General features: G+C 44.4%; 1 protein-coding gene across 2 annotated transcripts in view; it reads left to right on the top strand.

Annotated features, from left to right (window-relative positions):
• The window catches only part of KATNAL1 (katanin catalytic subunit A1 like 1), a 296,001-nt gene that overhangs the window by 188,005 nt on the left and 80,891 nt on the right, over positions 1-27,105 (top strand). Inside the window, exons 10-11 of one of the 2 annotated variants that reach the window (XR_013407610.1) lie at positions 19,434-19,538; positions 20,876-21,055. The gene's annotated coding sequence lies outside the window, so the exon portion shown is untranslated. Of the gene's footprint in view, positions 1-9,952; positions 10,031-19,433; positions 19,539-20,875; positions 21,056-27,105 lie in introns of those variants that run through there. The other variant, XR_013407607.1, reaches the window with a different exon arrangement.

The raw sequence follows: 27,105 nt of genomic DNA, 5'->3' as shown, positions 1-27,105 counted from the left end.
GCTTATCTTTTAACAGAGCGCTCTGCACTCTTATACTCACTGGGAAAAGCTGGATTGTGCAGTGATTCCCAATCCTGGCTCCATGTTTCACCATTCGTGCTGGACGGTCTCCAACTATTTCCCCTCCCCATTGGTTATTTGTCCTTCTCTGCCCTGTGCAGACCCCTAGAGGCTGTTCTTTGTGACATGTTCCAGTCCCTGTTCCCCTCTCTTGCCCTCTTCTTAGCTGGGCATGGCCATTGGATGGAAGGGAGAGAAGTGAGGGTGTCTCCCCCTGCTGGCAGTGGTGGGTCCTTCTGGGGCCCCAGCTCCACTTAGGCAGCCCCGCGCCCTGCTGCTAGCTCTCCCTGGTTTGCTAGAACACCACTTTCTGCCTTTGCCCCTTCAGGCTTCAGGGTGAAACGGCTTCCAACTCTGCTAGCCCTAGTTGGTTTGTTTATGCCTCCCCAGGCCTCTGTAAATCATCTCTTCATTAAACTGTCTTCTGTCAGCCCTTTGAGGGGCTGGCTCTTTCCAGCAAGCCTTTGTTTGAATCACTGTCCAAGCAAAGTGGGGTTCATAGGTGAACTCTTTGAGCCTCCATTTCCTTCTTTCTAAAGTGAAAAAATTTATGGCTGGGTGCAGTGGCTCAAGCCTGTAATCCCAGCACTTTGGGATGCCAAGGCAGGAGGATTGATTGAGGCCAGGAGTTTGAGACCAGCCTGGATAACACAGTGAGACCCTGTCTCTACAAAAAACAAGAAACAACAACAAAAAAGCTAGCTAGATGTTGCGGAATGCACCTGTGGTCCCAGCTACTCTAGAAGCTGAGGCAGGAGGATCCCTTGAACACAGGAGGTTGAGACTGCAATGCGTTGTGATCCTGTCACTGCACTCCAACCTAGATGACAGAGGGAGACTCTGTCTCAAATAATAATAATAATGGGAAAATTACTAATACTACCTACCTTATTGGTTGTGAGGATTAAAACTAGTGGCATTCAAAAGGTATTCATTTCACATAAAAGATTCCACTACCAGCAAAATGAATGGCATAAGGCAGGTACTTGATAAATGTTTTTATTCATTTATTTTGACTTTTTTATGAATGGAGAGATTAATGAATTCACACTGAAGCACCTTAGGTTTGAACAGTAAGTCAGTGAGTGCCGTGCTCACCTGATGCCAGTGTGCAGCATGGTTCAGAGCACAGACTCTGGTGCCAGCCTCCCGCGGGAAATCCTAGGTCTTCCCAGCTCCCTGTGAGCAGTCTGTGCCTCAGTTGCCTCATCTGTTCAGTGTGGCTGGTGTTAGGAGCCCTCCTCCTGTGGGTGGAGAGAGGATGGATGGAGTCATGTGCATCAGGCGCATGTTTCTGACGTTTTCTGGGACGTAGGAACCAATGCTGCCCTCTCCTTCCGTGTTCGTGGCTCCTCCCTTCATAATGGAAGCTGCCGAAGTCCAGCTGCTGTTTGCGCATGTGCAGACCCAGGATCCTCTGAGACGAAGCAGCAAGGTTCAGCGGGAACCCTGCAGGTGGCTGGGCTCACCGGAAGGGAGCAAGGGTCTCATCTGTCTTAGTAGTAGCTTGAGACTGGCCCCTGCATCTCCATGGCAGGAATTTAGAAGCTGTGTGAGGACAATGGAGAGAAGGGACTAGATCCAAACTCTTCACTCAACAGGGGGCAGGCTGGGATGTTCTGGACCACATGCTCAGAGTCAGCAGTCAGGCCGGATGGAACAAGAGGTCGGTGGCTGGACTACATGGCCGTCTCTTGGGCTATTTGGCCTTCATTCCGCCTGGGAGGATGACGGGGCAGGTCCCTGGACAGAGCGGCTTCTGGGCTTCTGGACAATCTCAGGCTGCTCTGTGGCCGCTGGAAATGAAAGGGTCTTGCCAGTCATGTTTTGCCTTCCTGCTAAAGTGGAGAGTTGTCCTGTCCATCCTCAAGGCCCCCGATGTTGGCTGGAATTTACCATATACTCTTGTAGCTTCCTTTATTACCACTCACTTCTGCGAGGCTGGAACAGACCTCATCGTGTTTGTCATATGAGTGCTCAGGGTTTCCATCACGCTGCAGTCCAGGGGGTGCCATGAATATCTGCTGAGCGTTGCTGTCACAGAGAGAGGGGAGCTGGTTGTGACCGCCCAGCCACCAGTGTTTTTGTGGGTTTCTGGCAGGGCCGGTGGGACCACACTGCAAGTGAAACTTCTGTTAATAATATCTCAGTGCTTTATTAACTAAATTCCTAAGATAAGGTCCAGAAAGACCCGTGTTAGACAGAAATTAGCACCGCGTTGCCTAGAATTCCCAAGAACAGCGAGTGTGCTGTCAGGACCGAACCACCTCGCACCTGCCTTTGTGTAGCATGAACACCTGAATGCGTTGAATGCTTTTGAATGAGTTACCGTTTCTTCACTCTTGGAACTTTGCATCTCTTTGCCATTTTTGTTTCCTGTTCACAGACCCTGTCTGATTCTCCCATGCCTTTCCAAAGTTTGGATTGTTAGCACTAGAATGATTATTTCTTGGTAAATTCTTTTATTCTTAATTTCTTAAATTCTTTTAGCATAAATGCACATACATAAATTATGTTAGAGTTTACGCTTTTTTGTTTTACAATAGTGTTTTATTTACAAAGTCACCTCTGAGCTGAGATATAATCTGACCTCCTGGGGTTTTGTATGTTTATCCCATTATTCACATTCTGTGTCCTTAGCTTTTTGCAGATTTTCAAGTGGGCCACCTCTCCTTGTCCTTATTGCGTGTCAGCTTGTTTTTGACAAGTCATTTTTCTGATCTTAGAAAGAGTCTTTGACATCTCAGCCACTGTGCCGAGAAGGCAATGTCCCTTCTCCCCTCCTCCTTATGTTCCCCGCAAATTTAATGAGATGGTCTTCGATTTCCTCGCTTCAGCTGCGGGTGGACGTGTGAAGCGGCCCATGCTCCAGGCCTGATCCCTTTGGAGGGACCCCCATGGAGCACCTGCCTGGAATGAACTGTGACTTTGACTTCCCCTTCTGGCCTCTTGGGCCACTAAGATTTCTGCTAGGCTCCTTTTCCTTGCAGGCTAACCCCAAGGGCCTGTGACGTCAGAACTCCATCCCCAGTGCCGTGCCAAGGTGAGTCTGCTTCTGCTGGGGTTATTACCAGATGAAACCTCAGGGAGGAAGGCCAGGTACTTCCTGAACATCATGAAACACGAGGCCCAGGTGACTCAGCGAGGTCAGAGTCTGCTGTGGTGGCGGCAGTAGGCAGGTGGGAGCCTGGAGGGAGGTGGGGCGTTAATGACTGCCTGCCTGCTCCCGGACCCGCCTACCTCTCTGCTCTACCATGCCTGTGATTTCATCATGCACACCTTTGTAAACAATCCATTTAGCAACGAAATTATACGCTGGGTAATTACAGCTTCCAGCCTCATGTCAGGAGTCCCCCGCTCAACAGCGTGCTCCTGGTGATACTGCAGCCCGGAACGGGGACTGGCTTTGCTAACGTCCTGACGAGACATCGGGGAGAGACGGGATGTGGCAGGTGGGGTGCCTTGACTTATGTTAATTGTCTATGTCAGGCCTGCGGGTCTTGTTTTGACAGTCCTGAAATTGTGTTTGGACTGCTGATTAGATCAATATGGGAAACCAGGCCAGGGGAGTTTCTCTGTGAGGGAAAAGCGATCTGGGTAAGATCAAATCCTCAGGTGTGAAGGAGGGAGTCTCTTTTCACAGCCCACTTCACCTTCCCGTCTCACTTGGAGCTGCCCCTCTCTGTGCCAGCCGCAAAAATGGACCCGAGAAACACGGCAGAGGGTAGGAGCTACAGGGTGGGCAGTGTCCCAGCAGGGGACAGGACTGCCTTGGAGGCCAGCCCATGCGTTTACAAGGATGTGTTCAAGGTTTAGTCTGAGCACTCACTTTGTGGCTTTACAGATGATTGTTTTAATAGGGCACAGTGAGGAGGGAGGGGCACAACCCCGGAGATGGCAGCAATGGGGGTGGCTGGGAGACATGGCCACAGCTAAAGACAACCTGGGCATGGCTCTGAGCCAGCAAAGGAGGGTGTTTTTCTCAGATTTATTAAAAGTGGTAGCTGCTAGTGATGCTTGGGTTTATAACCTTAACATTTATTTATATCTGATGATTTCCCCTGCTTCCTTTTTTTTTTCTTAAAGATAAAGTCTTGTTCTGTCGCCCAGGCTGGAGTGCAATGGTGCCATCATGGCTCACTGCAGCCTTGAACTCCTAGGCTCCTGCCTCAGCCTCCTGAGTAACCGGGACTACAGGTGTACACCACCATGTCGTGCTAATTTTTAAATGTTTTGTAGAGATAGGATCTCACTGTGTTGCCCACGCTGGTTTCAAACTCCTAGCCTCAAGCAATCCTCCTGTCTCAGCCTCCTGAAGCCCTGGGATTACAAGCATAAGCCACCACCCCCGGCCATATCAGATGATTCTTTACATCTCTGCTGACAGATTTCATCACTGGTGCTGAGTGCAGGGAGTCCCGCAGCCGCTTATACGTGTTGCATTGTGAGGCAATACAGGCCTGTGTGACTTGCTATTCTATGGCTGGGCTTCTGTCTGCAGACGCCTGGTTTCTCCACTGCAAAGGCTCATGGTCTGACACATCCATGAAAGTCAACAGTGAGGATGCAATGACAATGCGTCGTGCATGAGCGTTCCCGGACCTCGCTCCCCTGCCCATCAGAGAGGGCTTGGCATCTCAACTGACTCGCCCTCTGCTGCCCTGGAAGGGGGCCGCCATGGTCAGAATGCCCCTCTGCTTACTTAAGCTATGGCTGGGGAGGAGTTCTTCAGGAAACCTTGAGGAGAGAGGTGCTGGAGTATGAGGAAAATAGATGGAAAGGGAAAGAAATTTAAGGAAGTGTATCTGTGGGCCACGTGTCTCTGTTATAGCATTTGAGAATGCATATAAGGAACTTCAGTTATTTTGCGATGACTCTTGTTGCTGGGTGGTGATTCTTAACTCCACCCCTGGTTGAGTCTTGACCGCAGGCATTGCAGCTTCAGTGAGATTACGGAACACCAGTGCACAGAAGCAGTACACGGTAACTGACAGTTAGACAACAGTCATATTGCCCCTTGTGTTTCTGGAAAGCCTGGGAACACAGGTGGTCTGGCTCAGTTCATATCCTTGGGAGCTTTAGCACACAAGCAGACCCAGAGATACAGGCTTGGATCTGAATCCAGGAGGCCCAGCAGGAACGGACGGGAAAATTCATTTCTCTCGGAACGTCTCAGCACATGTTCATGAAAGCTCTATCTCTAGGGCCGTGTTCACTGTGCATTCAGGGAACTCTGCCCATTGTTTTTATGTCCATTTCTGTAACTGTCAGAACTCTGATCCCATTTTAAAATTTGCCTGAGTGCTTCCTCAAATGCAGTGGATAATTTGCTTAACTATACTATTAGCATAAATTTGCATATTTATTTCATAATTAAAATGAGTAAGAATAAAAGGCTAATTACACCAAAATTGCATGAGTCACCGTAATTAAAGCTGTAGAAAATAATTTTACTTATACATTTCAAAATCCTGAGTGATCTGTTATTCATCATCACATGCTCATTCTCATCTTACCTGTAGTGCATCCTGAATGCTAGGGTGGGAGGACTCCAGGTACGATGGAGCTGGAATTGGAAGGTGTTCTTGGACCTCAGGAAGACTAGAATCAGATGGAGGGAAGAAAGTCAATCCAATGGATTTGTGTAGAAATCACACCCAAACCAAATGGTATCAGGCACAGGTATCTTTGGTAGTATTGGCAAGGCTCTAGGTCGCATGTGGGGTGATGGGTTTATTCTTATGTTTCATAATCAAATATTATTATTGGGTTCATAATTGAATCAATATTATTGGATTATTTTAATGTCCTGAATATGACTACATTTTTTGAAGAAGACGATAATAAGCAAATGTGTTTTTGAGTTTCCTTTTAACTTCTAATCCATCCTGCTTTTTGTCACCAAACAAGTCTTCCTAAAACACTGATTTTAACCATGTCATAGCCTGAACACAGTCATCAGTGACTCTACCTGTAGACAGAGTTCCACCTTCCTTACCTGGCATTTGAGGCTCCCAACTTGTTTTTCTATGTGTACTTTCTTCACAGACTCTTTCATTAAATAAGCTACCCTCACTGTCCTGTGAATGTGATTTTCGTGTTCTTAATACTGCACCTTTGCTCACACCATCATCCTCACCTCCCCTGATAATTCACATCAACACTATTAGGCACTTACTGTGTGTCAGACACTCTTTTTCACTAGGAAAAGAAAGAAATGGTCCTCATCCTTAGTCTTTCCAGGCCCAGCTCAAATACATTCCCATTGATTGATTCATTCATTCAAGATGCAGTATATCTAATCTAGGACCCTGTTCTAGAAGCTGTGAGGGAAACGGGGGTTGAGTGAGAACCAGTTCTTTCCCTCCAGAGGCCCCAGGCTGGAACTCTCTTTGGTTCCCTCCATGAAACTTGATGCTCTCCTTTCCCCACTGAAACCCATGGAAATCCAACCTTTCTCAGAATTTCTAATGGAACAAAGCAAAAACTGACTCAGGTGTTCCTTTTATTACTTGATTGTCTAAGGTTGGGCAAGATAGAAGAGGAAAGGACTCTATCTCACGGCATGTCCAGAAGAGGGCAGGGCCATCCCTGCAGTCAGGCCTCCTGGACCCTGGAGGTAGGAGGGGGACGATGGCCTCTAAGAGCGCTCTGAGACCAGGAGCCTGTGCTCCCAGGCCTGAAGGCTTTGCTTTCACTGTTCTGCGCTGCCGCCCTGGCCACCTCCCCTCCACTGTGTGGCTGACTTTTCTCTGCCTTCTGCTGCCTGATGGGATCTCCCACTCCCCTCCACAAGGATCTGAGAGGGAAGGGTGCTGAGGAGAGGAGCGTGGAGTGGGCAGGCTCTTGATGCCAAGCCAAGAATCTGCATGGTTCATTTGAAACTTCTCAGTACCCTTTATCCCTTCTTCTCTTTTATGTATAAGCTCGTCTTTCTCCCATACAGTTGTAAACCCCAAAGGGTAGGGACTGTATTCTGTTCCTTATTTATATCCTGTAAGACAGTGACTCTCAAACTCATCAGAATCATCTGGGGAGTTTTAAAAACTTGATTCCTCCAGAAACCGTAAAGACCAAAGATTTTAAAATATCACCATACTAAAACAGAACGAAGCAAAAACCTTCTGTAAAGCTAAACAAGCAAACTCATGAATCAGTCGGAAGAAATTATAAACAAGGGGAAAACAGTATTTGGAGCACAGATGGAAGACACACTAATTTCTTTAATTTGCAACGAATGTCTATAAATAAGAAATATACAAACAACTCAGTCAATGCTGGGCCAGGAATCTGAACTGGCAGAACATGGAAAAGAAATACCAATGATCAAGTAACGTGAAGAGCTGCTCATCCTTCCTCAGAAGTAAAGAGATGCAAATCAGAACAATGCCAGCCCACTTTTCATGAATCTGATTAGCAAAAATTATGAAGTTTCATGATGCCCATTGTTATGAGAGTATGGAAGCAGATGCCAGTGAATGCAACCTTGGTGGATTTTGGCACCTGTGCGACAAGGTGGGGCGGTGGCTCTCAAACCTGCTTGAGCTTCTAAATCACATGATGAACTTTTGAAAACATTGATTACCAGCACCCCCACCCCGTAGCGCCATAAGACACCCATATGTAACTAAGGGCACCATTTGTGAAGTTCCAAATGGTAATAGAGACCAGACTAGGAAATTTCAACTAAAGGAATTTTGTCAACATACACCAACATTTTTAAAGCATGAGTAACCTTTGACCCAGCAATTCTACTGATAGGAGCTGACTCTGAAATTTCCCACAAAAGAGTGTCAATGTCAACAAGGATGGATGCCCATGGCAGCGTTATTTGTATAGCAAACAACCTCAGTGTCCATCAATAGGAACCTGGATAAATAAACTGTGGCACACTCTTAAATCTTTTAAAGAGATTTAGTAGGAACTCCATTTGCTGATATAGAGCAGTCTCTGAGTTATGTTGTGCAATGAAAAAATCAAGCAGCAGAACAGTATAAATGGTGTAATCCATTTTCCACACAGCTTTTAAAATGATACACCATATACTTTGGTAAATGCACAAATTCTTTTTCAATGGAATATCTACAAGAAGCTGATAACAGTGGCACCTTTGAGGGAAGGATGGGAAGATAGGTTCTTACCTTTCATTCAGTACTGCTTGATTTTCCTACTTTGTGCATTGACTACTTTTGGTGGAGAACTTCAGTAAGTGTCATCTGAATGGTGGAGTTATGGGACAATTTCGGTTTCTCCTTTAGAGTTTTCTGTAAAGGATATTCAAGAATTGAAGATTCTCAGGCCATATACCAGATACACCAAGTTTGGGTGGAGATGCTGGCATGGGACTCTAGAAATCAGCTTGTCGTGTGATTCTGCTCATCAGTCAGGTTTGAGACTCACTGCAGAAGATTTTGGAAGAAAGATGCTCTCTTCTCTAGCTCAGGGGATGTGAGGATGAGAGGGTGGGGTGGGTGGCTGCAGCCCTTTTATTTCCATGAAAGGAGAACCTGAATGATCTTGTGCAACCTAAGGTCAAAGAAATGCATGGCTGGCAAGTAAACCACAGAGGGGAACTTGTCCCCTGGTACATCAGTAGGCCACAGAATCATGCCTTTCCTGAAGAAGGACAGTCCTGTGTCTAGACTTTTCAGTTATGAAGCCAATACATCCTCTTTGTTGTTTAATGCAGCTTGAATTAGGTCTTTTGTCACATGCAATATTAAGAATCCTAACTGATAGACCTCCACTGAGACAAGCTGAGTATGTCTTTATCCCTTGCAGCCTGAAATTGCCTAATTTATAAAGTATTTCATGATGTTTGCAAGATAAACCCTTGTCTAGTGCCTTGGGCCACATCTGATTGCCTGCAATATTTCTGCCTCTAGAAATGAACTGTCAAACCAAGAAGTATGTCCTTGGAATGCATCCTCCACGTTAGCAAAAGAATTATGTGTTTTGTTTGCTCTTCATCATGTAACTCTTGAATAAATTTGGATGCAACAGGTTAAGGGCATAACCAGGAAATATTTCTTGTGATATAACTGATATCTGGGTTTGTTCACTTAATAATTTATTTGACAAATATGTGATGAGGGCTCACCATGAGCCGATACCTTGCTAGGCATTGGGTGGGTATACAGTGGCGAACAAAGCAGACATGTTCTCTGCCCCTCATAGAGGTTGTAGGCTAATGGGAGAGACAGATATTAAACCAATAACCAATAATCACGCAAACAAGAAATTTATGCATTTAGATAACTGCATGAAATAAAAGTCCTGAGTCCTATTTGAAAGTGTAACAGGGATTTCTAACCTCTATGAAGAGGCACAGGAGAGCTTGACTCAACTTGAGAGACTGAAAAGGCCAATGTAGCCAGCGAAGTGCATGAGGGGCAGTTCTGCAGGAAGAAGGGCTGGAGAGTCAGATGGGGGTAGAACATAGGTGCCTTGCATCCATGTTAAGGATTTTGTATTTTATCCCAAGTGAAATGGGCACCACTGAAGGCAGTGACATGGAGCAGGAGAGTGACGTAATCTGCATTGTGTTTTAAAAAAATATATCTTTGTCTGTTGTGTAGCAAATGGATCAGAGAGGCCAATAGTAGAAACAGTGAGACCAGTTAGTGGGTGTTGCAGAAATCTAGGTGAGATTTTCTGAGGCTATTTGGATTCAGGTGATGGTGTAGAGTAAAGAGAGTGGAAGAATTTGAGACATATTCTTTTAGGCAGAATCCGGAAGGCTCGGGGAAGGATTGGTTATGTGTATGTTGGCAGGCAGGAGGGAGGGAGGAAGCTGTCCAGGAGAACCACCAGCTTTCTGACTTGAGTCATTTGACTGTCTGGGGAGGGACAGTGGGACTTTGAGAGTTCATTTTGGTTTTTATTTGTGCAGGCATATCATTTTGCCAGGAGAATTAGCAGTGCCATCTTCCTGTCACAACTAATTGACCATACCAGCTCCTTATTCAAGGTAGGCTTTCCTAAACTTGTCTGAAAGTCACTCCATCATGGGATAACAAGTCTCACTCTTCTTTTAGAAGAGTAAGAAAAAATAAGGGTGGGGCAGAAGCCAGTGCAACATTAGGATAATTGGAGAAGAGAAATTGGGCATGCAAGGTGAGAAAGTCTGGAGAATCAGCCCTTCCTTGAGACCCGACACTTTCTTAGCCTGGGCTCATTACTTCTCACGTTAACCTCTGCCCCCTGCAATGGCGTCCTCCTGGAGGCAGTGGGGGGTTGAGGGGGCAGTCCTGGAGCCATAGTGCTTTTATTTTCAATTTTTTCAGGATTTGCATTCCCTTGATATATGAATACTAGACACATCTAGGATTTATTTTTAATTATTATCTTATTTTCAACAAACTGTAGTAACAGCTGCATAAAATTTTTTTTTGGAAAAAAGGAAGAAAACATACTCATGATTCTATGACCCAAGTACAACAATGGCTTCTTTTTATTATTTTTATTTTGCGTATAACCTCCCAGTCCTCAGTACATTGATTCAGTTCACCAAATTCTTTTTTTTTTTGAGACAGAGTCTCGCTCTGTTGCCCAGGCTGGAATGCAGTGGCACAATCTTGGCTCACTGCAACCTCCGCCTTCCAGGTTCAAGTGATTCTCCTGCCTCAGCCTCCTGAGTAGCTGGGATTATAGGCGCCCGCCACCGCACCCGGCTAATTTTTGTATTTTTAGTAGAGACGGGGTTTCACCATGTTGGTCAGTACCAAAGTTTTATTAAGCTCTTACTACATGCCAGGCATTGTTCTCAGCATCAGGGATACAGAAGTGAACAAAACAGACAAAAGTCAACAAGCATGCATATTTCAAATAGTTATAGTGTAATATGCCGTTTTCAATGAAATCTTTATTAATTTTAAATGTATTTACATTTTTCTTAGTTACCATTTAATGCTTGCATGTTATGCTAACATGTTAAGAATATAATGTATTAAATCATTCATCAATGGGAACCCACAGGCTGTTTGCAAATAGGGACTAGGAATGCCATTTTACCACTGCATCCCCAGGCCCTAGCACAATGCCTGACAGACAGAAGGTGTTTGGCAAATAATAGCTGGAATGGGTCCTTGTTTCTAGTTTGGGAATAGCAATAATGCTGCAGTAATCATCTTTGTATCTGGAGGTTTTGGCTTATGTTGAATTATTTCCTGAAGACAGATCTTTTCAAACATTCCCACCAAAGTTCTAGTAGCAATAGAAAATGCACATTTGAGGGCTATAAACGGTGACTATAAAATATACATATACTGAAATATGATTAAAATGGTGGGTGTAGGAAAATGTTTGTAACCCACAGCGCTGAGTCCTTTCCACTCACTGCTGTGTACCCCTGGGGAGACTAACATCCTGATTTGACCTGCACGGCAGGTGTGAGATACATCCCTGGGAGTGGATCCTGTCGGCCAAAGGCTATTCATCTTGATAGTTACTGCTGCACATTACCATATTGCTTCCCTAACATTTTACAGCTATTTTTATTGCTACAAACATCATTGTGTGAGCAGACAAGTTTCAACTCAGTATCGCCAGAGCTGGTATTGTTAGGATTTGATTGTGTCTTCTAAAGACGTTGAAGCTTAAACCACCAGAGCTTTTCCATGTAACCTTATTTGGAAATAAGGTTTTTGCAGATGACCAAATTAAGATGAGATCATTAAGGTGGGTCCTAATCCAATACGATTGTTGTCCTTATAAAAAAGGGGGAAATTTGGACGCAGAGACAAGTGTGCAGACAGGGAGGGACCACGTGCAGATGAAGGCAGAGTTGGGGTGAAGCCTCCATAAACTGAGGAGCACAGAGACTGCCTGTGAAGCCCCAGAAGCTGGAGACAGAGGCCTGGGGCTGAGGCTGCCTCAGTCCTCAGAAGAAACCAGCCCTGCCCTCACCTTGATCTTGGGCTTCTGGCCTCCAGGATTGTGAGACAATACATTTCTCTTGTTTAAGCCTCTCAGTTTGTGGTATTTTGTTATGGAAGCCCTAGCAAACTAATACAGATGTTTTATACAAACACTTTTTTTTTTTTTTTTTTTTTTTTTACAACCTAGTAGGTATCAAATGACCCCTCAAGCCTGCTTTGTTTTTGATTTCATAACTCGAGAGAACACACATTTTCCTGTGAGTTTATTTGCTTATTGAACTTCTACTTGACTGTGTCTTTCCTGGGATGGGGTCTGTCTCCACCAGGAATGTGCCTGGGTCAGTATGTGCTCATTAAATGAAGAATTAAGAATCCATTAGTAGCCTAATTGAATGTGATTCAATAAAATATGCCTGACCAAATAAAGTACACTCTTTAATACTAACATTTCCTGTTAGCACCCGTGATTACTCTGGATTTGCTGAAACGAGAGCCGGGAGACAGTTCCTCAGAGATCATTACTCTGCCCACACCATCGAGACAGATCTGTCCAGGAGTGTGAGCTCATTATGTGTCTGTCTTGTCCTAATAGATGGCACAATCCTTTAGGGAAGGTTGGGGAGGGATTTACTCACGTTCTTAATCCCCATGCCAGCAGTGCCTGGCACACAGTGGAGGCTCCATACAAGCTTGAGATGTGAGCATGGGATAGAAAATTGCATCTGCTTCTGAGAATGTGAAAGGGGCTGTCTGAAAACTGACCCTATATTATTAGTTCGGGTACTAATGGTAGTGACCACAGTAGACAAACTTTCAAGTCTCAGGTTTAGATCTCACTCTCAAAGCTGATGTGGGTGAGGTGGTTCTCCACTTTCTTGCAGTTACTCCTCTGCAGAGGATGAGAGAGATGGAGGCCTCCAGGACAGGGAAAGAAAGAGATGGAAGAGCCAGGCTAGCTCTTAATGACCTCAGCCTGGGCGGGAGCCCGAAACTGCTGCTCAGATTTCATTGGCCACAGTAGTCCTGCAGCCCCAACCTAACGTGGGGCGAGGAGGGGGACAGGACAAGAGGTGGAGGAGTGTAGGTGAGTGTTGTCTCTGGCACTGTTTTACTGAACAGCAACTGGCCAGATGAGTGTATTTGTGCAGGTGTAAGGATGTTCACAATGGAAATCTCTTTAAAAGGAGCTTTTTTAAAAAAAATCAGCGTTTTCATCCAGAAGAGAAAAGTGAAAGATGGTTTGCTTTCGAAATGCCAGGAGTCTCCTTGAGAAAACTGGGCCTGCGGTGTCTGGACAGAGGCTAAGGGTTCCCAGTGATGGGGCTGTTGGAGGCTGGGAGGAGTTCCATGGTGGTGACCTTGCTTGGCAAGGAGGGACGGCTTCCAGTTTGGAATGTCAGGCTATGCTTCCACACCTTCTCAGCACTCAGGCTGAGGATCCTGGATGCATTTCCAATTCCAATGTCTTTTGAAATCTGTCTTTTCTCTCTGAAATAAATGACCACTATTGATGAGTAAAAGCTTGCTGTTTTCACTTATGGCTCTCAGTCATTTCTAATTATGGCTCCAACCTGGATGTCTTTTTACAACTCACTTCACCAGGAGGGGACGTTGGTCTGAACAGCAGCGCGGGGTCTGGGTCTTGCTGCACGAGCTCAGCACCAAATTTATCCCTGGTTTGCTTCTCCAGTCCCATTGAACAAGGCATCCGTGATCCTTGAGTCTAAAAGTGATAGTAGTGGTCTGTTTCACAATTTTGTCACAAGGCTAAGACTCATACAACTGGAAGTGATGACAGTTTCTACAACTTAAGTGCCTGTTTCATGGATAGCCCAATGCTAATGATTTATATGTTATTTCTAAACCTTACAAAATCAGGATTATGATCATGCCTACTTTACATGTAAGAAAAATGGAAGCTTTGGGAGGTTAAAGATATAGGCCGGGTGTGGTGGCTCACACCTGTAATCCCAGCATTTTGGGAGGCTAATGTGGGTGGATAACCTGAGGTCAGGAGTTTGAGACCAGCCATACGTAACATGGTGAAACCCCATTGCTACTAAAAATACAAAAAATTGGCTAGGCGTGATGGTGCGCTCCTATAATCCTAGCTATTCGGGAGGCTGAGGCAGGAGAATCACTTGAACCTCGGAGGCGGAGATTGTAGTGAGCTGAGATTGTGCCACTGCATTCCAGCCTGGGCAACAAAGCGAGACTCTGTCTCAAAAACATAAAAATAAAAATAGAATAAAAAGAGAGCAAGGGAGGAGAATAGTAAGAAACATTAGAAGAGACATACCTTCATGAGGTGCTATGGACTGAAGGCTGTGTCCTGTCCCCTGCCCCAGAATTCATGTGTTGAAATTCTAACCCCCAGTGTGATGGTGTTAGGAGGTGGGGCCTTTGGAGGGGATTAGGTCATGAGGGTGGAGCCTTCATGAATGGGGTTAATGCCCTTAGAAAAGGGACCTCAGAGAGCTCTTTTGCTCTCTTTCTGCCATATGAGGAGACAAGAAGATGGCTGTTGTATTAGTCCATTCTCAAGCTGCTAATAAAGACATGCCCAAGACTGGTTAATTTATAAAGAAAGAGGTTTAATTGACTCACGTTCAGCATGGCTAGGGAGGCCTTAGGAGACTTACAATCATGGTGGGAGGGGAAGCAAACACATCCTTCTTCACATGGTGGCAGGAAGAAGAACTGCCGAGCAAAGGCAGAAAAGCCTCTTATAAAGCCATCAGATCTCATGAGAACTCACTCATTATTATGAGAACAGCATGGGGGTAACCACCCCCATGATTCAACTACCTCCCACAAGGTCCCTCCCATGACATGTGGGGATTATGGGAACTACAAGATGAGATTTGGGTGGGGACACAGCAAATCATATCAGTTGTCTACAGCCCAGAAGAGAGCCCCATGCTGGTGCCCTGATCTCAGACTTCTACCCTCTAACACTGTGGGAAATAGATTTGTTTGTAAGTCCTCCAGTTTACAGTACTTTGTCATAACAGCCCAAACTGAATAAAACATGGAGTTACCTTCTAGTCAAGTTAGGAATTCTTGACTCAGGTCAAACATGGCCACCCTCACACACTAGGTACTTTACAGATCTTCGTGAGGGTTAGCACAATGATGAAATGTTAGGTCATTCTGTCACAGACATGTCCTGTGAAGCAGTCCAGAGCTGTTCTGGTCAGCACAGCCTTGGCACTTTTTCTTGGCACTCAGCAATCAGAACTCACTGGGTCAGGGCCACAGCCTCACTCAATCTCCGTAACAGTAACGTGAGGAGGGCACTGTGTTTAACAGAGTTTCTAATTTACAATGACTTAACTAATATAGCTATTTATCACCTAATTTAACAAGAAGCGTGGCAGTAAGGGATTCCACAATTGTGTCAGCAGTTCAACAATGCATTGGCATCGCTGAAACTCTTCGGGTCACTCACTGTGACAAGATGACCCCTGCAGGGTTGAGCGTCTCACTCGCATGTGAAAGCATCCATCTCTCGGGCAAAACCTGGCCTTCTCTTCCAGCTTACTGGCCAAATCAGGTCATGTAACACCCTGGACCAACACCTGACTGAGGGAAGGAAATTGTTGCAAGGATTCAGGGCAGGCATGATTCATTGCTACAAAGGACCCAGCTCTGAGAGCAAGGGAAGACCATAGCTACCCCAGAGCACCTGTCCACAGGGCCTGCCACAGGTGTGTTCCCAACATATGCACAAGTTAGTGTGGGTAACAGGGGCAGAGAGGTATGGACACGCAGCCTCGATGCATGGGGAGGGGGAAGATAGAGCAACTGTGCTGTGTTGTTTGAGACAGTCTTCAAAGATAAGTAGAAGTCTGTCAGGAGGATGTGGAGGGTGTGTATGTGTATGCATGCACATGTGTGTGGTGTGTAGAAAGAAAGTAAAGGGAGAGGTGATCTAAGCGGAAGGACCTGCTTGTGCAAAGTCATGGCTGCATTCATTTATTATAACCATGCATGGAGTGGAGTGGCAGAAGGTGAAGCTGAACAGGTGTGTCAAGGCCAAATGATGAAGGGTTTTCCAGATGAGATAGGGGAGGGCCGGGAGCAAAGAAAAGGGGACACAGGAGGTTACCTTATCTTGGTTACCCAGTGCCTACTATTGGCTGCTGCAGGTAGCTGTGTTTCTCACTTAATCCTCCAAGTAACTGAGTGAGATGGTGCGTTAGTTGGCTTGTGCTGTCATGACAAATTAATATAAGCTAGTAGGTAGGCTTAAACAACAGAAATTTGCTTCTCAGAGTTCTGGAGGCTGGAAATCTGAGATCAGGGGGCCAGCACGGTTGTATTCTGGTGAGGGCTCTCTTCCTGATTTGCAGGCAGCCACCTTCCTGCTGTGTCTTCACAAGGTGGGGAGAGAAAAAGAAAGAGAAGAAAGAGAAAAAGAAAAAGAGAAAGTTCTCTTCCTCTTCTTATAAAGCCACACTCCTATCAGATTAGGGTCCCACTCTGTGACCTCGTTTAACCATAATTATCTCCTAGAGACCCTATCTCCAGAGAGAGTCACATTGTGGGTTAGAGCTTCAACATATGAATCTTGGAAGGACACAGTTTAGTCCATAGCAGACCAGGATTCCCATTTTATATGTGAGAAGACTGAGGCTCAGAGAGGCAACCACTTGTCTGAGGCCATCCTGTCGTCACTGGTGGATCTGAGCATCAAGGCCCCATCTGCCCAATGTCAGGGCAGGTGCAGTGGCTGCATGTCAGCACCTATAACTTCAGGCCATTTTTGGGGTCCCCAAGATTTGCAGAGGTGCCTCAGGCAAGAGCGTGTGTTTGGTGGTAGTTATGGGGAGTGAGAGACTGGGAGGGTGGGGTTTGAGGCTTTTCAGCCTGGGCTGCCAGGGAGAGCTCTGCCACCATGCTTCAAGCACATAAACTCCACTTTGATTGCTTTTATTGGTTAGGATTTGGCATAAAATTCTCTTTGATACAGTCTGTGAAGGATGGGCCTGGAACCTGGTCTCTTGACCTCAGTCAAGGACCTTCTCCAAGACAGGTCCTGGAGTCCCAGGAGGGTACTGTATTAGTTTCTCAGGCTGCCTTTAAATATGACAGCAAAACAACAGAATTTATTCTCTTACAGCTCTGGAGGCTAGAAGTCTGAAATCAACGAGTCATTGGCAAAGTTGGTTCCTTCTGGAGGCTCTGGGGGAGAATCTGTTCCATGCCTTTCTCTTAACTTCCAGTGGCTCCAGGCATTCCTTGGCTTGTCTCTGTCTTCATGCTCACGTGGCCTTCCCCTCTGGGCTCTCTCCTCCATGTCTCTGTATCTCAAATCTCTTTCTCCTTTCTCTTATAAGGGCACCAGATGACCTCATCTCAAGATCTTCAGCTTAATTACACTTGCAAAAACTCTGTTTCCAAAAAGGGCTACGTTCACAAATATTGGGGATTAGGACTTGGACCTTTTTGGGGGACATGATTCAATCATTGCAGTTGGCCAATTCCAGTTTACCAAAGACAAGACTAATGTGGCTGATCAGAAAGGAGTATTTACTATTATCTGTACCCTCTGGCCCGCTATGGAGTCACTGCCTAAAACAGTAATTTATCTCTATGACCGAGGATCTCACTGTCACTAGCAAATTCTTCTGACCTCCTGGTTGGGTAGGGATGAATAATATGGCAGCAGAGGAGAGAAGCACATCATGGCGGACTTAGCACATGACACTTTAATTGCGGGTTGGTTCTCTCACCTCCCAAGTCAACCTCCCTCCTGGTATCACACTTGAACATTACCCAGCACCTGGTCCTTGCTGAGACAAGAACCTGAAGTGAGAGAACAACAAGGAAATTTGATAAAGAAAAATGAGATGTTTAACTGAGTCCCAAATTGCTTTTCTGGATGCATCATCAAATAAAATATGAAATGGAAAGGGCTGTGCTTTTAGGCAGGCTGAGACATGCCTTAAAATACAAAGTGGGCTGCTTAATGTGGGCAGAAGGAGGACTTGAAAGGCCCCCCAGGAGGAAGCTCAACCAGTCTTGGCTTCACTTGGCAGGGCCAGTGAGACCACAGGAAGTCCAGGGGCCGGTGACAGGCAGGACGCATGACAGCCCTGTGAACAAAAGTTCTCTGAAAAGGAATTTGGGGTAAAGAGACCTTTATTCCAGTGAACAGTTTGCAAACCGGAGAGACGCAGGCCTCCCTGTAAAACAAAAGTGCATTCCAGAGATCAAAGGGAGGGTTCAGGTTTTATAGTTGAGTAGTTCCCACCCAGGCTCCTAATCAGGCCCACTTATGCAAATGAAGGATTCATAGTTGTTTAGTTTTGATTGGTTGATGCAGCTGAGTTCTGACTGGCTGATACAGCTGATCCCTGGTGGGTCGATGTGGTTGAGCCCTGAGAAGTTGATAGGTGAGCTCTGATTGGTTTGGGCAGGTGAGCTCTGATTGGTTTGGGCAGGTGAGCTCTGAGAGTCCCAAAGTTAAACTACAGTGTGGATTTTTTGGAGAACTCCAAACACGTGTAACCTGTAGTCAGCAAATGACTTGATGTAAAATTTAGGCTCAGTTAGTCACGTGGAATCCATCTTGAAGAACTGGCTCTTTCAGTTTCATATTTATTCACATTCCCCCCCTCAACTGAAACCTGTTCGCAGATGGCACTGATGATTGAATACGTTGATTGCATTCCATCACAGCACCAGGGTGGTTGGCTGTCTACTCCAGGTTCTTCTAGTCTTGTGCAGGGATACTAGTGGCAGGGCAAGTAGCCAGCTGAGCAACTAGAGCCATTTACTTATGAGAGGCCCTCAAGTACCTGTTAAGTGTGAATCAAAGTCTCTTGGGTTAAGTTGGTTCCAGTTTCCAGCTGGAGGGAGTTTAAGGTATCAAGGTGTTGGGTCAGCATGATTCTGGTGGGAGTCTCTTGAAGACACCTGTTAAAACAGGCTAGAACAATTTTAAAGAGGAGCCAAATGCTTAGCCCAAATATGTGAAGGGTCATTAAGACTCACAGGGCAAAAGAAATCCAATATTGGGAGGAGCCAGGTGAAAATATCTGGAAATTGGAAACTTACTCCAGTAAGTCCAGCCAAGAGGCTTTCTGAAGATGTACCTTTCAGAGACTTGGCCAGCTTTAGGATCTTAGATGTCTCTAATTCGACCTCAGAAGTGTTTACCCATGTGCGGTAGGGAATGTCAGCAACAGCACAAACACCACACTGTGCAACAAGGTGCTAGACTAAAGCAATGCAGTTGTCTAGGACCACCCAAGTGAGGGGAATCTAGGGACCTCAGTTGTGCCCTGATGGCTCAGGTGCTGGAGTGGGAAATTCTGTTAATAATGTGAGAAAGGCTTCTGATTATATATTTATATAAATATATAAAAAATAAATATATATATTATATATGTATTTCAAACAGGGCCTAATCCAAACCAAGACTCCAGAAACCCTCCCTAACCTAGCTCCTTCAGTAGATAAAAAAAAAATTGTTTTACCCTCCAGGTAAATTGCATCCTTCAGAGTGCCCACAACTACCATCATAATCTGAGGGGTCACCACCTATTTGGATTGTGCCCAGCAGTGTTTTACAATGACCTGTGATTCTGTGTAAGTACTTTAAAACTTTTTGACATCTTTGACAGGTTTTTCTAGGATCAAAATCCTAAATTATCTATAACCTAAAATTAACTTGAGGATTTGGAAGTTGGGCCCCTGGAGAGCATCAAAGAATTTCTCATTTTGTGGAGATATCAACTGATCGGGCTTATTTGATAAATCTTACTGGAATCACTGTCAAATAAGAAACGGTGTTTAACGTCCTTTAAGTTACATTTGTGTACATGTGTTACTAAAATGTGTTCTAGCCAGGTGTGATGGCTTATGCCTGTAATTGCAGCACTTTGGGAAAACGAGGCAGGAGGATACTTGAGCCCAGGAGTTCAAGACCAGACTAGGCAACAAAGTGAGACCCCTATCTCTACAGAATATTTAAAAATTCGCTGAGTATGGTGGCGTGTGCCTGTGGTCTCTGCTACATGGGAGGCTGAGGCAGGAGGATCACTTGAGCCTAAGAGATCAAGGCTATAATGAGTCATGTTTGTGCCACTACACTCCAACCTGGGTGACAGATGGAGACCCTGTCTCGAAAAAAAATTTTTTTAATATGTTCCAAAATCACATGAGATTTCTACAACTCCAACATCTTGTGATATGCATTGTCAGTCATGATTATAATTATCTTAAATTTTTGTATGCTACAGAAAAACTAAATTTCCTTATCAGTTGTAAATGCTCATTAGTCTCGCTCTGTCACCCAGGCTGGAGTGCAGTAGTGCCATCTTGGCTCACTGCAAGCTCTGCCTCCCGGGTTCACGCCATTCTCTTGCCTCAGCCTCCTGAGTAGCTGGTACTACAGGCACCCACCACCAGGCCCAGCTAATTTTTGTATTTTTAGGAGACGGGGTTTACACCATGTTAGCCAGGATGGTCTTGATCTCCTGACCTCGTGATTCACCCACTTCAGCACCATAACTCTTGATAACTCACTCACTCACCGTCACTACAACAGCACTGAGCAGATGGTCCTAAACCATTCAAGAGAACTGTGTCCCTATGATCCAGTCACCTCCCACCAAGCCCCACTGGGGATTACAATTCAACATGAGATTTGATAGGGACACAGATCCAAACCATATCACCTGCCTTTAAGAGTTTCCAGCCTTACAGTAAGTAAGTAAAAATTGTCTCTTCCTGGCAGGTCCAAGAACCTTAAAACTGTAAGTAAAATCTAAAGCCTGGCTTGGTTTGGTTTCTTAGCCTTAGGAAGTTAAGAAATTTGAGATTCCTATATGATCAGTATGGAGAGAAAAGTGATGTATCTGGGGAAAATTTTCATACACCTATCATTAGATTGTAGTCCCGTGATTTTTTTTTTTTTTTTTTAGATGGTATCTTACTCTGCTGCCCAGGCTGGAGTGCAGTGGCACAATCTCGGATCTTGACTCTGCAACCTCCACCTCCAGGGTTCAAGCGATTCTCCTGCCTCAGCCTCCCAAGTAGCTGAAGTCAAAAGACTTCAAAAACACAGAAAGTTACATGGATATAAAAACCTTAAACTTTGTAAAGCTCTTTTATTCTAAGTCATGAAATACTCAATAATGACAACATACAAAACAGAAAATTATCTTGGTCAAACACATAATATTTGTTTCCTAAGCCAATTACCTAAAAGGCAACAAAAAGAAAACCTCCTGCAATGTGATTGCTTCTCCTTACAGGAAGCCCATTAAGATAACCTGGAAGTTACACCTGATAAAAATGGGACTTGAATTTAATCAGGCATAGGAAGAGTGTGTCCAGCGTTATGGCTATGAGTGTACACCATATTATAGAGGAATGTCAACAACAGAACTGGTACCTTGAGTGGGCGAGTATGTGGTTCTTATTAACAGTATAGGGGTCTATTTTTTTTCCAGTCAGAAGTGCTGCAGGAGCATAGGCACATGGTGTGGGTGCCCCAGGAGGGACACCTCACACAGTCAGGAGCAGTGCAGGGAAATTTCGTGTGGAGGAGCTGTCTCAAAGATGGACAGGGGGCCAGGCACGGTGGCTCATATCTGTAATCCCAGCACTTTGGGAGGCTGAGGCAATCTGATCACTTGAGGCCAGGAGTTTGAGACCAGCCTCACCAACATGGTGAAACCCCATCTCTACTAAAAATACAAAAGTTAGCTGGGCGTGGTGGTGGGTGCCTGTAATTCCAGCTACTCAGGTGGCTGTGGTGGGAGAATCGCTTGAACCTGGGAGGCAGAGGCTGCAGTGAGCTGAGATTGTGCCACTGCACTCCAGCCTAGGTGTCAGAGTAAGACTTTCTCAAAATGAAAACCAAAACCAAAATATAGTGTAGGAAGTTTTCTGGTGAATATAAATTCAGGCACATTAAGAAAAGCCCAAAGTACAGAATCAGGCTGTACTGGAGAAAACACTACTTTCTAGACCTTCAAGATACACATTTTAGCATCAGGCCATAATGACAGAGTTTGAACCAGAGAAAAGGTTAAAGGAGCTGGTGAAAAGTTGAAGGAGAGGGTTAGCACTTAGCCAAGTAAAAAGATATACTTTTTCAAGGGTAGAAAGGAGAGCTGTATTTCCAATCTGAAACTAGGGAAATTAGATAGCTTTCAAGAAGAAATGTGGCAGAATTAGAAACTTTATAGTTTAAAGGATGACAGTTAAAGAAATAGATTTCAAAAATAAAATAAAAACCTCTTGCAATTTTACTAAGAACACATAAATATTTTCAGAAAACCTTGTTCCAACACAGGGGATCAAATTTTTAAATTCTACATTAGTACATTTCTAACATCAAAACTCAATCCCTAGAAAGAACTATAAACAATTTTCTTCCAATTGTAGCCAAACTGACCACACTGAACATTCGTTTTATAAACTTTGTTTTCATAAACCTTATCATGATTTACTTAGATCACGTATGACATGCTTGGACTTTCCACTTTGTCCAATGCTTCCTTTTTCTTAAATAACAAGTCATTTTACTGTAGGACAAAAATGTATTGCACAAGACTCTCATACAAAATTATTCTCTTATTAGCCTTCGTTTCTAAAAACACATCCTCATTTCCGTATACACTTTGCATATAGAAATGTTTTTTCTTATATCTAAATTACAATGGTAACTCTTAGTAACCTTAATTTTTAATAAAAACTCCAGGAAATGAGTATGTTAAGGTGTCAGATATGTACTATTTGTGGGTACACATTTTATAATTTTTAGAAACATAAGCTTTCTAACAGAACAATTTTTAAATGTGAAGCAGGACATTTACTAACAAATCTAAGTAGCTTCTTTTCTCTGAAATAATAAGCCAAAAGTATAGAAGCCTAAACTGATATTCAGCAATCAATGTCTTAGCATTAACTTCTTTGGAAATAATCTAGATATTTAATGAATATCTATCATTTAATTTAGCTTAGCAAAACTCTAGGGGAAGAGTTACTAAAGAGATTTGAGAAACCTTTCCATGTAAACATATTACAAAACATCCATTATCAAAAGTTCATTTACTAAACTTTCATCCCATTTACAAACATTTAATTCATTTACTTAATGTATTTAGAAAACTTCGTAAGACACTACAAGAATCTAGCAACTATCCCAAGCTAAATTTTCTATCAACCAGTTTTATATTACTCTCTGCCAGGCAGGTATCATAAAAGCAGGAACCCTAAAGTGAAATCCATGCATACTTTGCTGATACCGCAGAAGATACAGCCCCATCAAACCAACAATATTAGACTAGTCCCATCTGCCAAAAGATTACCTAGTTACATGAATTTGAAAAGCAACTGGGCTCATTTGTTTAATATTCTAGTATTCATTTATTTATAAACCAATTTGGTGTCATGTAGACCAGTGGTCCACAACCTTTTTTAGCACCAGGCACTTGTTTCATGGAAAGCAATTTTTCCACAGATGGGGTGGGGGATGCTTTTGGGATGAAACTCTTCCACCTCAGATCGTCAGGCATTAGATTCTCATAAGGAACACACAATCTAGATCCCTCGCATGTACAATTCACAATACGGTTTGTGCTCCTATGAGAATCTAATGCCACTGCTGATCTGACAGGAGGTGGAGCTCAGGCCGTAATGCTCGCTTGCCCACTGCTTGCCTCCTGCTGTGCGGCCCAGTTCCTAACAGGCCACAGACCAGTACCAGTATGTGGCCTGGGGGTTGGGAACCCCTGATGTAGACAATATACAGACATGTATACATATCTGTACATAAAAATGGAGAGAGACACAAATAAAGACCTTATAGCTTTAATTTTAAAATTTTAGCTACGAGTCAGGTAAAACCCACTAGTTTAAAAGGACAGTTGGACTCAAACAGTATCTCTGTAAAAGGAACAAGCTGAAGTTTATCTGTTCCACATGGCTGAAGCCCTTACAGAATTTTAGAGAAAACAGAGTAGCAAGCAGAGAGAGAATTCAAGTGTCTCAAGAAGTCTGAGGGTATTAGAGAAGGACCAAAATGGATGCTAAATCTACACAAAATGACAGGAATCATCAGAGGATTCCACAAGGAAATACACAGACAAGTCCAGAGAAAATGTAGAAACTTTTTCAAAATAACAGTTGAAAGAGTGAAAGAGGACGGAGGGAGTGAAGGATAAAGCAGAGGTGGCAAAAAAAGGTGCAGAGGATGGCAGAGTGGCAGGAACGGGGTTAGTGGGAGATTTTTATTTTTATTTTTATTTTTTTTTTGAGATAGAGTCTCACTCTATCACCCAGGCTGGAGTACAGTGGTACAATCTTGGCTCACTGCAATCTCCACCTTCTGGATTCAACCAATTCTCTTGCCTCAGCCTCCCGAGTAGCTGGGATTACAGGTATGTGCCACCATGCCCAGCTAATTTTTGTATTATTAGTAGACAGGGGGTTTCACCATGTTGGTCAGGCTGATCTTGAACTCCTGACCTCAGGTGATCCACCTGCCTCAGCTTCTCAAAGTGCTGGGATCACAGACATGAGCCATTGTGCCCAACTGAAGAGAGATCTTTCAAAGACATTTAACAACTTTGGCTTCAGTCTCCTCAGGGCTAATCTGTCTTTCTGCTTCATTAAGATACTCAGTTTGGAATTATTTTATCTAAGAAAGGCAATGGTAACTTCTTCATTCCATTTAGAACTTTCAACACGCCAATTGGGCTTCTTATAGCTTCTGGTAAATTCAGTGTCTTTGTTCTAATTGTGTATGCATATAGGCAAGTCTAGGAATTCAAAAAAGCCCCCCCCCCCCGGCCTTTTTTGTTTTACCAACAAAGTTTAAGATTATCCTGGGTAACTTTTGTCCAGAGACTGAGCCAATTACAACTCCCTGGAACATAATTTTTGCTCATAATGCCATTAAGTGCATTCACATTGTTGTGCAATCTTCACCACCGTCTACTTTCAGAGCTTTATCTTTCCAAACTGAAACTCTGCACCCGTTAAACAGTAACTCCCCATTTCCCCCTCTCCCCAGCTCCCTCTTCAACAATTTGCAAATAGCTGGTTGACATGGTGCTTGCTGGGCTTAAGATGAAAGGCATTACAAGCAGCTGTGTGAAAGCAAGATCATGAGGCAGGTAGAGAAGGGCATCAGGGTTCCCTCCTCATATATTGCTTTCCTCACCAACTCAAAGCACGGCCCTGCTAGTACACCTGCGCCCATTCCCTGCCAGCCCACACCCCTGTTAGAATTCAGCCATGCCTCTGCTGCTCGGACAGGAATTGTAAAACAGAAGGAAGAAAAGGCCGCCTGTCCTGCTATGGTATCTGTCATTGCCTAAGAGAAGAGCAGCATTTTAAAAGCGGAATAACATAGCAACGTTTCCCAAGCAATCTTTTTTTTTTTTTTTTTTTTTTTTTTTAATATCACAGCGGGTCTCACTGTCTGAAATAGCCCATCCATGCAGTTAATGCTTTGGGGAGGAGCTGACAACGTGCTCTTTTTCCACAAAAGCCATTGTCATTTCCATGTCCTCAAATTCAACCCTCACATTCTACCAAGAAGGAAACTGCTGTGGGTTGGTGTTCCTCAAGTTTCGGATCCATTTAAGTTTCTGCTGTGATCAGCGTGGTTCTGCAGCATCAGAGGATTTAAAAATCTGGACTAGGGTATACAGATGCGGTCCACTTGGGAACCTTCATGGGAATAAATTAAATACAGGTTCTACTGGAAACACAGCTTCCGTGTTCGCAAGATGCCTTCAGGTGTGCTGAAGAGTCTGACTTGGTTCTTTTTACCTCATGGGCTTCCCAGGCTGAGAATCTTCATACTCTCTTAATAAAACAAACAAAATGGGAGTGGGTGGATGCTGATTCAAGGAGAGCCATGTTTCCAACAGTGAGAGGGCTCAAACTTTGGTCACAAGTTTCCATCATTGTGTGGAAAGCACTGGGAAGGTAAGAGTCGTGCCTCTCCCTTCGCGGTAAGCCCAAGGGCCTGGCACTTTGCTACCACGTAGAGTGAAGATGTTTGCCAGTGGCTGAATAAGTGAAGAAACAGATCACACTGCTGCTCCACGAGTGTAGTGTTCAGTGCATTGTGAAATGAATGAAGGCCAGTGTTCATGGCACACCATTCATTCCACAGAATTTTAAATTTCAGGAGCAGAATCAGAGAACAAGGGAGTATGGGCTGCTACTTACCCCAAAGCTGCCTCATCTGCCATCATCTGTGACTTGGGATTTCCCAGATGCATGTTGTGGATCCCAATGTCTGTGTGTAGGGTGGGGCTGGGGGGAAGGTGGGGGAAGGGATCCTAACAGGAGGGACCTCTTGGCCACACCAACTATGAACATTAAAATGGTTTTTAAAAGATGCCTAGGCTGGGTGTGGTGGCTCATGCCTGTAATTCCAGCACTTTGGGAGGCTGGGGTGGGTGATCACCTGAGGTCAGGAGTTCAAGACCAGCCTGGCCAACCATGGCCAACATGGTGAAACCCCATCTCTACTAAAAATACAAAAATTAGCCAGGTGCAGTGGTGGGAACCTGTAATCCCAGCTACCTGGGAGGCTGAGGCAGGAGAATCGCTTGAACCCAGGAGGCGGAAGTTGTAGTGAGCCAAGATCATGCCACTGCACTCCAGCCTGGGTGACAGTGAGACTCCATCTCAAAAAAAAAAAAAAAGCCTAAAATAGTGAACCTGCATCATGAAATGGCCCCAAAATCAAAGGAGAATGCAAACTCTATGGAGGGGTTTGGGGTTTTTTTTTTACTGCTGTATTCCCAATGCCTAGAATGTCTGGCATACAGTAGGTGCTTAAAAATATGATTTTGAATGAATGAATGAGAAGCTCCTGCTATAAGTGCTGGGGTTAGCATTACACAGGAAGCTTACATCTTACTACCTTTGAAAAATCTTTAGACAGAGTCACCTCTGTTGAAATTGTAGATGAGAAAACACAGCGTTCAGCCTCTGCAAGGGAAGAAAAAACTGCCTCAGGAAGCCTTCCCTCCCCTACTAGCCCCAATCAAGTCTTCAGATGAGACTGTAGCCCAGCCAATATCTTGTTTGCAACCAGAGAGGGATCCCCTCTCTTTCAGGAGAGACCTTGAGTGTCTCTTGTAATGCCTGTATTGGACGTTTTTCATCTTTTTTGATG

This window comes from Macaca mulatta, chromosome 17, assembly GCF_049350105.2.
Source record: "Macaca mulatta isolate MMU2019108-1 chromosome 17, T2T-MMU8v2.0, whole genome shotgun sequence".
Lineage (NCBI taxonomy): Eukaryota > Metazoa > Chordata > Mammalia > Primates > Cercopithecidae > Macaca > Macaca mulatta.
Note: the sequence above shows the minus strand (reverse complement) of the source record. Positions and strands in the feature narration are given on the sequence as shown.